Below are 15,361 nucleotides of genomic sequence, written 5' to 3' on the forward strand. Positions count from 1 at the left end.
TTTGTGAGTGGCTGTGTAGAAGAGCTCTATAAGGACGTGTCTAAATCTACCTTTCAGTCTGACAACTCCACTTGTGTTCTTCACTGGTTAAGGCTGTTGGTCTCCAGAACTGCCTTCAAAACAGCAATACCAATTGCATTATTATGTGTCTTCACATCTTTCACCATACTACTTCCAGAAGCCTGAAAGGAAAGCTGGGAATAAGATGGTGTGCTTGTACCCTGTCAACAAGAAGTGTTGGTGGACAGGGAAAAATTCCCTTCCCTGCTGACCTGCATGGTGTCACCATACTCTGGGTGATGGAGCAAACTACACAAGCAGGCCTGGTGAACTCAAATAATTGTCCCTGAGATTTTGGGGGGAAGCTTCCTGTGTGTACCTGTGCTGTATGTTAGCAGCCTTGGGAGATGAAGCCCTCTCTACCTAGTAAACAGAAGTTATTTTAAGTAATATTAACTCCACAGCAATCTTGAAATGTAACCATTGGTGAAACGCTGACTAATTCTGAACAAATGGCTAAGATGTAGTAAAATAGGGAAGAGTTGAATAGTAGGTGAAGGATGTTGGCATTGTGGGAGAGAGAGCTGCCTCAGCCTGGGCCACCGCAAATGGCACTCTCCTCACACCCTTGGGGGACAGGGTGAATGTGAAGGAAGTAGGAAAGCCAAGTGCAGAAAGTCTGGCTCTGGGTGCTCACCCTTCCCTGCTGTGCCTGCTGGGATCATCATCTCTGGACACCCTTGCTTGTGTTCCACTGAACTTTGTGATCTGCTGTGTCTGATCCTTTCAGCTCTGCATTGCCTCTTGGATAACGTACAGGTGGCATCTGAGCTTTAGCTCAGAAATGTTTTGGTTGTACAAAGAGCACAGAAAACTGAGAGATGAGAACCGTGTCATTTGAAAACTAGGTCAGAGGCCAAGATTTTTCACTTGTACTTACAGTCTTTTTCTTATTTTATTTTATTAACTTAGGTTCCTTAATACCTTTCTTCTCCCTTTTTTTTCCTCCTCTTTTCCCTGCTCCTTGAAAAGAGGGATTCTTCTGAGGAGAAGTCTTAATCCTTGTAAATCATAGCTGCAGAATCTTTCCTGTGTAAGGAGAAGCACATGGATTTTTTAGCTGATCCACTTGTTCACCCCCTTATTGATCAGGGTCATGCTCAGCTTAGGGATATTTGGAGTGATAAATCAGGCCTAAGGTGAAGCCAAGAGGTGAGGATCAGGCCTGGGCTGAGGAGGTGTCAGACACAGCTGCAGTGCAGTCTGACTCAGCTGGGGGCAAGGGGTCACCCTTGGCATCAAAGCAGCTCTTGAGAGAGAGAGGGGCAGGCCTGGGCAGAGACTTTTTTTTGTTTGCAATGGCTCTTATGAATGGCCAAGCTGACCTTGAACACAGCCAACTGTCTTTTAAAGCCCTAGAATGGGGGTAGTGCTCTCAGGGTCTCAGCAATCTCCTGACAGGCCTTTGTTAATGCATGGTCTCAGCCCTGGAAGCAGAGCAGCAATTGCAGCAGAGGTATTGCCTTTGCTCATTTCTACACTTAGAGAAATGCATTTCTGCCTCGTGTGTGTGAGAAGCTTCCTTGCACTCTTGCTTCTGGTCTTCATCTTCTGTTCCTGTTTCGGAACAGAAAGCAATCTCCCATCAATGTCCTCGGAAGCTCTGAAGCCACCACCATCTTCCCTGGGCACTTCTCTGCATTGCTGCTGCCTAGACAGAAAGGGAAAGATGCTGTTACTGTGACAAACACATGCAAAGTAAGTTCTAATTACTGCCTTGAAAAGTCAAATATTTGTTGCAAGCAGAGGACTAATTGTGGGGGGAGGGAGCGGAAGTCGAGGCTCTTGGAGTGTAAGTGGAACAGATGCCCGGACGCCTTGGGGAAACGCAGCTTTCCTCTACAAATCAGAGCTTTAAATTACAAGGCTTTTACCAACGAGAACAGTTGTGGGAAGTCGTCTGCTCTCATTTGCGTAATGGCTTCTGTCACTGGTGATTAGACACAGGATGAAGGAAAAGAAATTTGACAATTAGGAATGAGCAATCATTAATCAGAATCTTTGTTAGAAGGAGGGAAGGGGGGGAGAATATCCCACAAACAATGGAGGCAGCCACTAGAGCCACCGTGAAGTCCACAAGATGCATAACTAAGTGCTCCTGTTGCTCCACAGAGCCATCTCTGCCTAGGTACAGCGCAGCAAAGAGGGTTTGTGTGGCTTGGAAAGCTTGGGAAGGAAGGCAGTGAGGCAAAATCCTTCCAGTCCTACTTAGTAAGGGAGAGAGCATATCTGGGAGACCAGTCCTTCCCCCACTGACACCTTGCACTTCCATCTCGATGCCTGGCCACAAACTGACAGCAAAAACCACAGAAACAAGGTCTTAAATTTTCTGTCTCCTTTCTCCACATTTTGCATGCAGTTTGTGGTGTGGAAGAGAGCAGGCAGGGGCCTTGACTGGCATGCAGCAAGCTTAGGATAGGCAACATGAAAGCAGTTTCAGGCTCTTCTCCTGATAATGTCATTTTCTACAAGAGCAATGAAGAACCTGATGGACTGCATGACAGGTAAAGAAAAGGAGGCAGTGGTGACTTCTCTGTGTCTGTCATTTGCTGTCTTGCCTCATCATCCACTCATGCACAATCCACTATATGCTTTTGTTTGGGTTTTGTCGGCTTTGATCGAATTATCGTACCTATGGGATCTATGTTACCTGGTTTTCCTACAGCTGTCATTCATGGTCTTGTCAGGTGTACACTTTGGTGTAGTTTGCATGAAGAGGCATTGCCTCTGATTAAATCAGCAGCTCTAACATGGGAGGGGACAGGACAGACCATTTGTGAGCATACAGTGTTGGTTCATCTGAACACTTAAGCTTACTGGATCCATTGATTTCAGTGGCAGTTGCTGTCTTTGCAAGGCTGGGTCCTTTACTTGAGGTGAAGGTCTCCATCAGGGTGATTATTCTTTCTGTAACTGGAAATCAAAGCAGATACAAAGGTAAAACAGCAGGAGCTCACACTGTAGCCCAGCGGGCCCAGGACGCTGCATTCCAGCAGGGAGGGACTGATAACAGACTGAGTGAGCCGAGCTGCAACCCACAAAGAGGACCTTCTGAATTTGTCATCTCTTCAGAGCAGCAAGAAGTTTTGTTGTTTAGTATTGTTCATTTTTGTGCTGGTGAATGCTTTGCTGGCTAAATAAACAGTTTTTTTCTACTTTTCTCCAAGGAACTATTTTCCCAGACTAGTTGGGGGAGGGGCTTGCTCAAATCTGTTTTCTAGAGGAACCCCTTTAGAGGTTTTCTCCCAAATTTGCCCTAAACCAGAACAAAAGGGGAGAGCTGAAGCCATGTTGTCTCATTCCCTGCTGGCTCTGAGCTCAGACAAATGAGAGCAGCTTAGATTTTCAGCCTCTTCCCATGGCTATTGTTCACCACAGGAACTCAAATGAAAGAGAAAACAGTAGATCTCAAGACAGGATCTAACAGGGTTTTCCATCCAGAGCTCATCACGACAGCAGTCAGGAGAATCACTGGTCACATTGCTTAGGATGGGAAGATATGTCAGGTAGTGACTTTTATTCCCTCTTGAACACAAGAGGAAGGCTGCTCCTCATTTACAGCAACACTTTAAATGTGTGCTTACATTTGGAGTGCACCTTGTGCTCTTTGTAGAGGGGGAAGGTAGGTTGTGCTGTAGTAGGTAGCAGGGTCAGAATTCACTTAACAAACTTGCAGCAAACCCTGAGCAATCCCAGACTTTGACATGGCAGGGCATTGCCCTTTCTGTAAGAAATGTCACTCTACTAGATGGCAGGAGCACAAGTGTGACTTTTGTCCCAGTGTCAGCTGTGGTTTTTTTTTTTTCCTGAATAGTCAGGATTTGCCATTGAATGCCTTGATGGGGAGGACCTTTGGGTGTGAGTTAACCACTTGGGAAGCCAGGAAGGGAGGCTCTCCTGTGTGCAGGTAATCTGTGTTACCAAATCTGCTGCATGCTCTGTGCCCCTTGAGCTGCTTAAGCAGTACTGGCCTCATGCAGTGAGCTGTGTGAGGGCTCAAGCTGAGCTGAAAGCAGCTAAAGGGGTGAGGTCAAATCGTTTGCTTCTATAAAAGGACATTCTCCATGTCCACAGAGAGGGCACATGGGGTGATAATATCATCCAAGGGGATAGTTTCTGTAGAAGAGATTAGTAGCACAGGCAATGGGCTGATTCTGCTGCAAGTTCCCTTGCCAGGCCCTCTGATATTCTGAAGCTGCTCCCAACCATCTGTGTTTCATTGGGTTAAAATCCTTCTGGCAGCAAAGAATTACTGATGCTGGTGGGTACTCGGGTCAAATGTCAGTCAATACAGGCTGTGGAGCTGGAGGCAAGGCCTTGCCTGGTATTTCAGGTAATAAGCTTCTGGTCTGTCAGCTCACGGGAACTGCAGAGTTTTGTAGAACTGAGGTGTCACAGGACCATGTTACTTGGGCTGTCAGGTCTGACACTGCTCTGGTGGAGCAGGCCTTAGTGCTCTTTGGGCCTGTGTTTAGGAGTGGTGCACACCTGAGGAAGAAATCTCCAAGTGGAATTGGGGGCTGTGAAGGACCCATTCATCTGCCACCAGTTCACTCCAAGCACAGCCTGGGGCCTCTTGCTTCCAATTCCTCCCCAGCACAGAACAATCCTGTGTCTCCTGCTTTTGCTATTTGTTTATAGCTCTCCCCATCCCATCTGTCTTTCTCTTCTCCTTCCTCCCGTTCCTTTTCCCTCCTTCCTCCCCCTCATTCTCTGTAAGCGATTAATCATTTTGACAGGCTCAGCGATGGCCTTTATTTCCTTGAGGCAGCCAAGAAATGTCTGTGAGCACCTTCTCTGCCACCCCTCGTGTTCCCTGGCCAATCAGATCAGCCACTTCGCTTGGAGTGACACCGTCAGGAACATGGAGAGGGGAGCAGGGGGGAAACTCCAGCAGGGTCAGCTGGGAAATGGGCAGTGGGGCAGCATCCAGTTGGGGTGCCATGTGGGCCCCATTAGCTGTAATGAATATGTCATTTCACTATAGCTTGAATGTGTCATACTTTGCTCCCTCTCCCTCTCCTGAGGCTCCCCTTCAAATGTTGGTTTCAGTGCAAAGGCAGTTGAGAAGAAATTGGGCTTCTCAGGAACATATCAGCCTCCAACAGAGTGGCTGAAAAGCTGTCAGAAGAGAAAGAAGAGCAGGCTGAGATCATCAAGAGAAAAAGAATCAGGATGATTTTGCTGATGGATGTGGAAATCTTTCTGGGAAACTCCCTTTTGTCATGTGCAGAAAGGAAGTTGCTTCTGAGTCTCTGTCATGGTTCACCTGGACTTGTCATGTTGTCATGAGGACGCTTTCCATTCACCTGCAGCCTGAGAATCTCCTGGGCCACAGCAGCTGCTCTTGCAAATGCCCTGTCACCTAACTAGGATGAAAATGGGCTACATCAGATGTGTGATAGTCCCAAAGGGATTTTATCATCTGCTGTTATCAAGCTTTACAGTAGCCACTGTCCCATCAGCATGGAACCAAGGAATGCTACACATACAGAATTCTCTTCCCTCTCATGGAAAGGTGATATCCTCCACAGTGGGAATGAGAGGTAATAATAACCATTCTCCTTAGGGGTTCTGGAGATCTCTAGGGACGCTCTGTGCAGGGCACTGGATTGTAACTAACATTTACAGAAGAGGTTGTGAAGGAGAGAAAGAAAATGTAGGTGTTGTGCTAGAGGTCAGATGGAATGTGATGTAAAGATCTGGGACAAGGTGGTCAAGTATTATAAGGTGGGAGACTGAATACAGAGACTCAAGGGATCCTCTCTGGCCTCATGCATTAAACCAGTAAATAAGCCCTGAGTTGAGCCTAGAAGAGAGTTAATAGTCTTATCCCAGATAAATGGCTCTAGCATGAGACTGTTCCAACTCTATTACACCAAGGAGCATGGTGGATAGAATAAGCTGTGCTTTGAAGTCACCACATCTTGCAGTGGCAGGGAGGCAACAACACAGGGCCAAACCCCAAAGCTCAATGCAGCTTCTCCTCTGTGAGATGCAGCCAGGCAGGTGACAGCTCCCAACTGAGTCTAGGAAGCTCAGACCCTCTTACTTTGCCATGTGAGCTAGAGTTCCAGCAGCAGGCTGAAGGGGCTCAGTGAAGCAGCCAAGGAAAAAAACACAACCTCGCTCCTACACCTCTTGTTGTTTGTTTCCTCCTCAAAAAAGTTGCCTTTTAGGTACAGACATAAAAACTGATACAACCTGAGTCCCAAGGGAGGGCAATGAACTCATCTGGAATAAACACCTGTGCCCCTTGAGGGCTGACTGTATCAGAAGTCTGGAAGGTAGAAAGTCTCAAACAAAAGGAGAGTTAACAGGCACTTTCCAGCAGGCAGTGTGTCCTCCCTCTGACAGACATGCTGCCCCATGTCTTGGGAGTGGCCTCTGCCAGGGTCACTGCTGGGTTTCTCTCAACCAGCATTTCTCTTAAGTAAATATTGATTTTGTGCTGGTGGTGCTAATCAGTGTTGTTGAAAGAGAGGCTATAAATGCCTGGCAGAGCAGTGGTGGCCCTTGGCAGCCAGACTCGCTCATTTGCCTTGTTTTCTGCACACTTGTGCTCATGGGTCCAGGGTGAGGAACACTGGCTTTGGATTGCCTGACTAGTGACCACTAACAGCTTTAGTGCCTCTTCTCCTGTGTAGGGTGGTTATGTTTGCTCCCAAGAGTTCAGTCAAGGATGTTCATTAGCAGCAGACATGCAAACTGGCCTGTCCCTGGACAGTTTGCATCCAGTAAGAGGTAGTAACATTTCTTTCTTGGGCATAACACAAAAAACAGTCTGAAGGCAAGGCAAAGGTTATCCCAGATAACCCAGGATGTAAGGGACGTATCAGGCGATTCTATTTCTCTATGTAAAATCTTCTGTGGATGTTGTAGGCTATGTTCTTTGGTCTCCAGAGTCATGAAGAGCTTCCTCACCAAACTAGCCTTTTGTCTGTCAGCAGAGCCAGTCAGCAGTGCCAGCTCAGGCGGATGGTGATGGAATGAGAGCTGTTGATCATGACATGGCAAATGTTTGCCACTTGCCCACAGTGAGTGTTCACACCAGGCACTGGAGAGGGTGGGACAATGCAGAGCAAGGACTGTAGAAGCAAAAGCACTATTGCCACACCAGCACAGTATTCAGGTTTGGCTCACTGCTGCAGCTGAGCCAGCATTCTCTGCTCTGTGCTGTGCTGAACTGGTGAGAAGAACAAGCTCACACGGGGATGCCAATGTTGCTGCGTAGATCATGTTGCCTCTCCTCTCCTGGAAGACTGACCTGGCTGACAATGTGACTTGCCTAGTTGCAAATGGGAAGGTTTAGCCATCAAGAGTTGAAATCTCCTACAATAAGACAAGCTGGACTATGTCCAGTTAGTTGAAGGCTAAATGAGAACTTGCCTTCACTTTTTGGGGTTGAGGATCTAATTTTAGAACTTGTCTGTGCTGCATGCTGTGCTGTTGCTGTCCCAATGGATTTTTTTCAGGTTCAGGTGCTAATCAACCTTGTAGCAGCCTGGGTCATCCTCTGTCTCCTGGAAAATCGGAGATATCCTTGGGTATTGGCAAGCATGTCCATGTTGTGTAGCTGTTCCAGACTTAAAAGCAGCACCTGGTGCTTAATGGGAAAGCTGGAGCATGACGTTAACTTTGCACATTCTGTTAGGTGACTGAGGTATTTGTGCCCTTGGAGACTTCACAATTGGAGACTGGGTCAGTTGGTTTTAAGAATTTCACATTTTGCAGTGTCCATCCAGTGGAGACATTTGTGTCTGAGCTCTGTCTGTCTGGGCTGCTCTGAACATTATGGATGTGTTGCTGCTGTCTTTGCGGAGTGGATGAAAGTGTTTGTGGTAAAATGTAATCAAGTGGAAAATTGCAGTGCATATAAACACATATGGCACTCAATGACTGGGCATTAGGCACAGTGACTGCAGGCAAAAAAAAATTATCTGTAAACGTTTCGCAGCAAGTTTCAAAATCTTAAAGAACAATAAGATATTAGCAATTTAATGGGGTGATTCAGCGAGGCAGCGATCCTTGGGTTGGGAGAACAAGGATGCATGCAGCTGCAGTGACGGGAGTGGCTGGGATTACTCAGCCAAGCTCAACAAGCCCTGTCTCCCAGCACAAAACAGCTGCCAAAGGTTTCCTCCACATGGCAAGGTGGCTGTGCTTGGAGAGGAGAGAGCCAGGAGGTGGCTCATGAACCTTACCATTGCCACCTTCCAGCCCCCTCCAAGAGCCTGCTGTTTACAGCAGCATTTGGAAGAGGTTGTGTGTGGTCAATGAGGCAGAACTGATGGGCAAGGTGGATCAGGCCTGGCTCAGGTTGGGAGCTGTGAAGGCACTGCAGGTCGGTGGCTGCCTCAGCCTCCCAGAAAGGGAGAGCTGGGTCTTGTTCATCTCCTGTGCCTTCAGGCTCCATCTGCTTATGCTGCCCAGCTTAGCACCTTTCCAGCTACTGCAGAAAACACAGCAGCCCAAATCCTTCCTCAGGGCAACTATTTTGCACCTTGCCCAGGAGCTCTGTCATCTACTGGAACTGCACTTGGATCTTGCACATCTAAAACCATGGGAATCACTGCCTGAGCAAGGTGTCTGTCTCCGTTGCTTCGATACCACCACTTACAGGGAACATGCCAGCCTGTGAAAATGATTTTTTCCTGAGTGACAGGAGTACCAGAAAGGTGTTTTTCTTTTCTTGCCATATGCTGACTCCCCTTTTTCTACACAGGAAAAGAGTTACCTGTGAGTAGGGGAGGGGGAAAGAACCTTGCCAGTGTCACCTGGCTGTACCTTCCCCAAAGGACATAGGAAAGGAGCTTAAATACTAGGAGGAATATAGTTTTGATGGCTCTACTGACTGCCTTGAGATCCTGGATCTGGGAGACAAAATTGCACAGCAGTTAATGGGTGAACAGCTTCTAAAAGAGTAAAGAGGGCACCAACTAGGAAAACCAAGGATATTGGCAGTTTGGCCCAGCAAAGCCTGGCTGATTCCAATGCTCTCTGGGGAGAAATCTTCTCAAACTAACCTGTGAGTAAGATCTGCCCAAGTGAAATAAAAATAAACAAAATCAGTGTTTCTTGGCCATAACTGGCTGCTTTCCAGGAATTCAAGGAACTCAGTGGGGCCCAAAGCTGTTGCAAGTAGAGCAGTAGGTTCTCTTCAGATCTCTGCATGGGTTCTTACATTTTGAGACTGCTTCATATACCACCCTGAGAACATTCCTTTTCTTGTATTCAATCCTGGAAATGGAGACCCAAGTACCTAGATCATTAACACAGTGTAACTTTGGTGAGATTACAGGCAGGTATGTGATGGTGTCCTTGGCTTCATCTAGCTGACTGCCTAGGGCTGGATTTTGGTAAGACAACATGTCTGCCTCACTTGCATATTCAACTCTGTATAAAATTGGTGAAAATAACAGTGGGAGAAGCTTTTAATGAATTGTTATTAAATAAAGTTTATTTTCAGTATATGTTTTTATCCATTTAAGAAATTCTTGCTTTTAATCTTATCTCTTTAAATGTGGTATACTAGAAAGAAAGCTTGTATTCCTTGCCTTGTGTCACCTGCTGGTTTAGGCAGTTGTGGTGTTTACATCTATAAGCATTCTTATTCTTTCTGATATGTAAGTACCATAGGGAAGCCATACAACTAGGAAATCAAGCTGATGAGGCATGTCTAACACTACTGAGTACAGATACATTTACCTACAGAATTCCCCTGTCTTTATAACAATCAGATGAAGCCAGCCCTGCAAAGATTGTCCAGGAAACTCACAAAGCTCTCTGCTGTGGTCAGTTTTGAATGTGAAGTTCTTCTCAAGACTTATCTCTTTTCAAAGGCTCTGCATCTGCTTGAACTACCTCCCTGTCTGTTCTACTCTCTGCTTCATTACCTATGGGCTGTAGCTTGTTTCCACCTTCCTATTTTCTCTGGGTATTTCCATGCTCCTGCAGCACTAAACCCAGTGGTTTGAGTCTCCCTCCCTCAGATGAAAGAAGGGGTTACTAATCCCTGTCCTTTGCCATCTTGATGTCATCAGTCTGCACATGGATCTAGAGGCAGAGGTCTCCTAGACCATGTACCTGTGGTGTCCAGAACAACCAAGTCTTCACCTACCTACCCACGTCAGCTTTCTGAGAGAACAGCAGTTCTTGCCTCCTGCAGCTGAGAGAGGATCACATCTGCTGGCTTTTGGGTGGAAATGTAACACCCAATTTCCACGGGGAAGGGCAGGACTAAAGAACAGTAAAGCTTTCCCTTTCTGAGTACACTGGTATCATTAGATCCTGCTACTCTCTGCCCTCTTCTCTGTCCACCCATTAATCGTCTTGTGACCCTTGCATGCATAGTGCTAGATAAAAACATCCTCAGGACCTATGGACTGCTCAAAGCTCCCCACTCTGGTTAGTGTCTGTTTCAGATGGATTTCAGATGCATCAAAGGTAATTTCACTCATCCTGCCCTGGGGTCAGATCAGGCATGAAGCCTCTGGATGAAGGAAATAGAGCTGTGATCCAGGGTTGAGCAGATTCCAGTGCAGATGGAAGTAAATGTGTGATGGCTGGATTTTCTTGGAAGTATTTATTATGGTGTGTTTGCCTGAGGCATGCCTTGGCCTAGATAGAGGTCTCTGGCATCAGAGGAGGCTTCTAGGTGAGCTCTCAGTCATGGAACTGCCCTTCAGCATGAGCAAATGAACTACAGGCTGAGGCAGGACCCTGCACTTGTGAGCTGAAGTGCAGCAGTTTCCCCAGGGAATTGCTGGGAAAATGTGGCTTAGTTGGGAGAGCCTTTGCTGAGCCGCTTACAAGGGGAGGTGCTCCTGAGGAATACTAAGAGAGGGAGGGCTTTATGGTTTCCCATGGAAAGCTGGTATCTGCCCTGGCCCTGGAGGTCCTACCTGCACTGGCAGCTGCTTCTGTGCCCAAGGATTACAGTGCTGTTGCTGTCACCCTGGTGAAGGTCCTTTGAAGGATGACACAGGGATCTGCCTTTGGTTTTATGACCCCAGGAGGGGAGAAAGTCCATGAGCAGTTGTGTAAGAGACTTTGTAATTAGCTGCTGAACCAGAAGACTGCTCTGAGTAGGTACAGCCACCTCCACTGCTCCTGTGACTCAAACACCTCTCTGAGACAGGCAACTGATGGTGGTGCCCTTAACGCAGGTCAAGAACAGAAAAATACTCCTCAGCAAACTTTACTTGCTTGCTGTAGAAGGTGGTTTGATGTTCAACAGGCAAACTAGAGATGGTAGGGTGGATAGAGTGCATGTGCTGGCTATTGCTATGACAGATTATGAAACCACTTGAGTCACCTGTCCCATTGTCCCCACCCACATGGAGGCTATGGTACTTGAGGCAGGTCTGCCTGTCACACCTGAAAGAGCTGTGCAACTCAAGCACAGCCAGGGAGAGATTTTTAAGTCAAAAAGCAGCTGTTCAGTCACTTGGTGTAAGCTGGTGGATAACTGAGGGAATTCTCCTTGTTTCTTTTGTCTAAACCCCTCCTTCCCAAAGGGGCTCCTGTCAGGGTTTGAAGGCACTGGGACAGAAAATGTACTGTTGCTCTGAAGAATTGCTGCAGAGGTGAAAGGCTCCCATCACTTCATATAAAACCCATCACTGAAAATGGGAATTTTTGACTGAAATTTGTCTGCATTTACTGTAGGTTCTTTTTTTTCTCTGTCAGCATCTGAAACTTGTATGGAAAGGTTCACACTCCCCTGGCCCCCAATACTCAAGCTGCCTTTGACCTCTGAGTGCTGCTCCAGCTGCAGTGATGATTTTTGGTTTATTTGGGCTGCAGATGCCCTTGCTGATCAGTAGCTAGACCTTGCTGGTTGGCCTGGCTTGTCCTGCAGGAGAATTTGCCATCAGGCCAGCTGCTGCCTTTTCCATACCTGCAGTCTCTGATGCTGTGATGACAACCTGCCTTTCCCACAGTGACTCTCCAGGTCTGCAAGGGAGGATTCTGCTCCTCAGGAGCAGCTGTGACGAGCTCTCTCTTGGTGCAGAGGCCAAGGCATTGCTGTCACCTCTGGCAGCTGCTGTACAGCTGTCAGACTCCCTCGCTCCTTCCCCAGTAGGACAGAGCTGGTGCTGATGCCTGCTGATACTGGGATTGCCTCCTGCATCCAAGAGACTGGATGGTGGTTGCTGGTTTATTAGATGTTGCCCTGGAAAGGTTCTGTCAATTACTGGTCTTGCACCCAAGGCACAGCCAGGCAAACACTGCCCAGCCATTTCCAGGCACTGGACAAAGTGTATCTACCTGATGCTGGATGTGTCTGCAAGTGCCCATTCATACTGGGACTACAAAAAGCAGCGGTGGTTGAGCAAATTCCCATGTTATGGCCCTGCATGAGGGTTACAGTGAAAGGGGGTGGCTGTGGTGGAAAATGAAAGCCCTGAGATCTGACAGTGGCAGTGTTTTTCAAGTCCTTTAAGGCAGACAAATAATCGGTTAGTGAATAAATTAGAGAGCCATCCTGTGTATCAGGAAGAGGAGAGCTCAGACGCAAAGGGGCCAGGATTTGAAGTGTCTGGACTGTGCTCTAATTCGGGGACAATGGCGTTGATGAAGGTGTCTGAGGTAAGTGCGGGGGGAGAGCAATGAAAAGGCCCGGCTGAAAGCAAGGCAGACAGACAAAACCAGGCCTTTCCCTTGCAGGGATGGGAATGGCAGTTCTAGGGGCGCGTGGCAGTGACCCGCGGTGGGACAGTGGCCCGCAGTGGGACACTGACGGCGGGCACAGCCGGAGCTGCCGGCCGGGCAGGGAGCCGCCGTGCGCTGCCCCGGCTCAGCCACGGCGTGGAGCCCGCGCTCCGTGCGGCGCTGCCGGGGCTGCCGCGGGCACCGCGCCAGCGGGCAGCGGGGATGCTCCGGCCTGCGGAGGGGCTGCAGGGGTCAGGCTGAGCCGTCAGCAGGGTCAAAAACGTGATTCTGAGCTGAGAGACCTTAGGAGCATTTTTACCATGGAAATCTCCCCTGGCACAGAGCCCTCGTGTCAGATACACCAGGCACGAATCTGAAACCAGTTTCAGCCTCAGTTTGGAACCTATCTGCTAGACCTGGGTTGGACTTGCCTCTTCTCGACCATACCTAGAGTTTCTGGGGATGTACGTGAGTCCAGGCGCCTACACTGAACACTGGCATTAGGAAGGATGCTGTCTGCTGTGCTAGTAGATGCTGTACAAGTACAAGCATATGGTGTAAGTCATATTTTCATTGTGCCACATATGTTGTCATATACCAACACAAACCAAACCTGCTGAGGTCTGTGTGTACTCTAGTCACACTGCCAGGAGATCTTGTATATGTGAATTCTAATTTTTGTATATGTGAACTCAAATTTTGGTTATTCCCATTTTCCTTATTCCACCCCCCGCCCCACAATCATAAAACAAAAGACAAATTTCCCCCTGTTTAATCCGATTCTCTATCAGATAAATCAAATCCAGACCTGTTTTCCATGGCTTGCATTGCTTTTTTTCTTTGCCCCACTGGGTACTTTTCTATCTTTCTCTGCACTGGAAATAACACTGGGGTGTACCTCACCTCAGCTTGGAAGAAGCTTCCAGTACCTCTCTGAACTCACAGTTGTGGAATAGCCCAGCAGCCTGTGGGTACCCTGGCCTCAGCTGCGATGTCTGTCTGTCCACAGGAAAGGTGGAGGGACAGATGACGCGTGATGCCCCTTCCGAAGAGGTGTTGCTCTGACTACTGTGATCTCTGTGCAGGGGGTTCTTGCTGTGCACCCTGTTTTGCACCACCGGCAGGATTGGGACAGGCTCCTGGGGCCCCTCTCAGTGCTCCCCGTCCCACCTCCCTCGGTCCAGACCCAAAACGGGGAGCTGACTGCCTTTTTCGCCTTGCTCTCCCTCCTGTCAGGGGAGGGAACAACCTGTGCCTTGTCTCTCTGCAAGGAAGGAGCGGGCAGGGAGCCGCGGGGCCGGCGCGGGTGCGGGGCTGCAATGAGCGCTCCGGACCCACGAGGGCAGCAGAACACTGCGGGAGAAGCGCGCTCGGCCCGAGGGGTCCCCGGGCTGGTGACAAAAGGGACCCGACTCGGGGCTCTTCACAGGCAGGGGAGTCCGGGACTGCTGCCTGGTTCGCTCAGAAGATGCTGCGGAACAGGTCAAGCACACTGCCCGTCTAAGGAAGGAAGGATCCATCTCCTGGGACCAGGGCTCGCCCCAGGGTCTGAGACTTCGGGTCATGGGAATGGGGCTGTGCCCCAGGCAGATGCCGAGGGGATGGATCTAGAAATGCACAGCATTACACGGCTGTGTCCTCGCCCTGGTGTCAGCTGGAGCACTTCTGTGTCTGCCCTATGCTTGGCCATCACCCCCTGTGCAGAGGAGGTCTGTCCCAGGAAACACATTGGAAGGAAATCTGTTTAGGTGGTTTTCTCTGCATCTGCATGCCAGATGCATGTACGTGGCTCTCACAATGCTCACCAAGCAGCACCTGTATTTCTCAGGGCTCAGAGAAGCCTGAATGCCCTTTTCAGTGCAACTAAGGAGAGAGCATCCTGACTCTGGCCAGGTGGTGTGGTCAGGGGCTGAACTCACATCTTCCTCCTCTCTCGGCAGAGGAAAAGCCCTTCAAGTGGAAACGAGGGAGTTCTGCTGAATTCCACAGTGAGCCACACAGCTCTGGGTCCCCAATGCTCCTGAGACCTCGGGATGCCAGTAGCTAAGGTGAGCTCTGACCTAGGCTGCAAATGCAAAGCCCTGAATAAAGCAAAGCAGTGCTGTGAAGAGCTCATACCATTCTTCCTGCTAGTTATGTACCTACCACTGCAGCTAAGCCATACAGTGGCTGCAGTGTGTGACTCAGAGACCCAGAGAGCACAGCCAGACACTGCCACTCCAGACCTCTGCTCACCAGGTCTGTGCTCCTAACCCTCCTCTGCAGCCCCCTCCCATTCCCTTCTTTCCAATCCTCTTGTACTGTATTCTTGGCAAGGGTGCTGGCTCTCAGCCCCTGCACCTCATGTGCCCTATTGATAGCTGGTAATTTATGTAAATCTCCTAATATATGGATTCTGGGATCAGGACGGAGGGTTTGTGTGTGAGATGAGATTAATATGTTTGCAGATTCTCTCTGCAGAGAGAATGAGAGAGGCAGGCAGGGCTGGGACGCTCGCCCTAGGTCTCTATTAGTACCTCTGCATGCACTCACTGTGCCCAGGCTCTGCCTCCATGTGCAGGAGCACTGCAGGGGACTCTCCCTGCTCTGGCCACCCCGGTCACCCACAGCCATCCTTGTGGGCCAGCTGCCCAGGACTGCCCAT

Source organism: Zonotrichia leucophrys, chromosome 6 (genome assembly GCF_028769735.1).
Source record: "Zonotrichia leucophrys gambelii isolate GWCS_2022_RI chromosome 6, RI_Zleu_2.0, whole genome shotgun sequence".
In the NCBI taxonomy this organism is placed as follows: Eukaryota; Metazoa; Chordata; class Aves; order Passeriformes; family Passerellidae; genus Zonotrichia; species Zonotrichia leucophrys.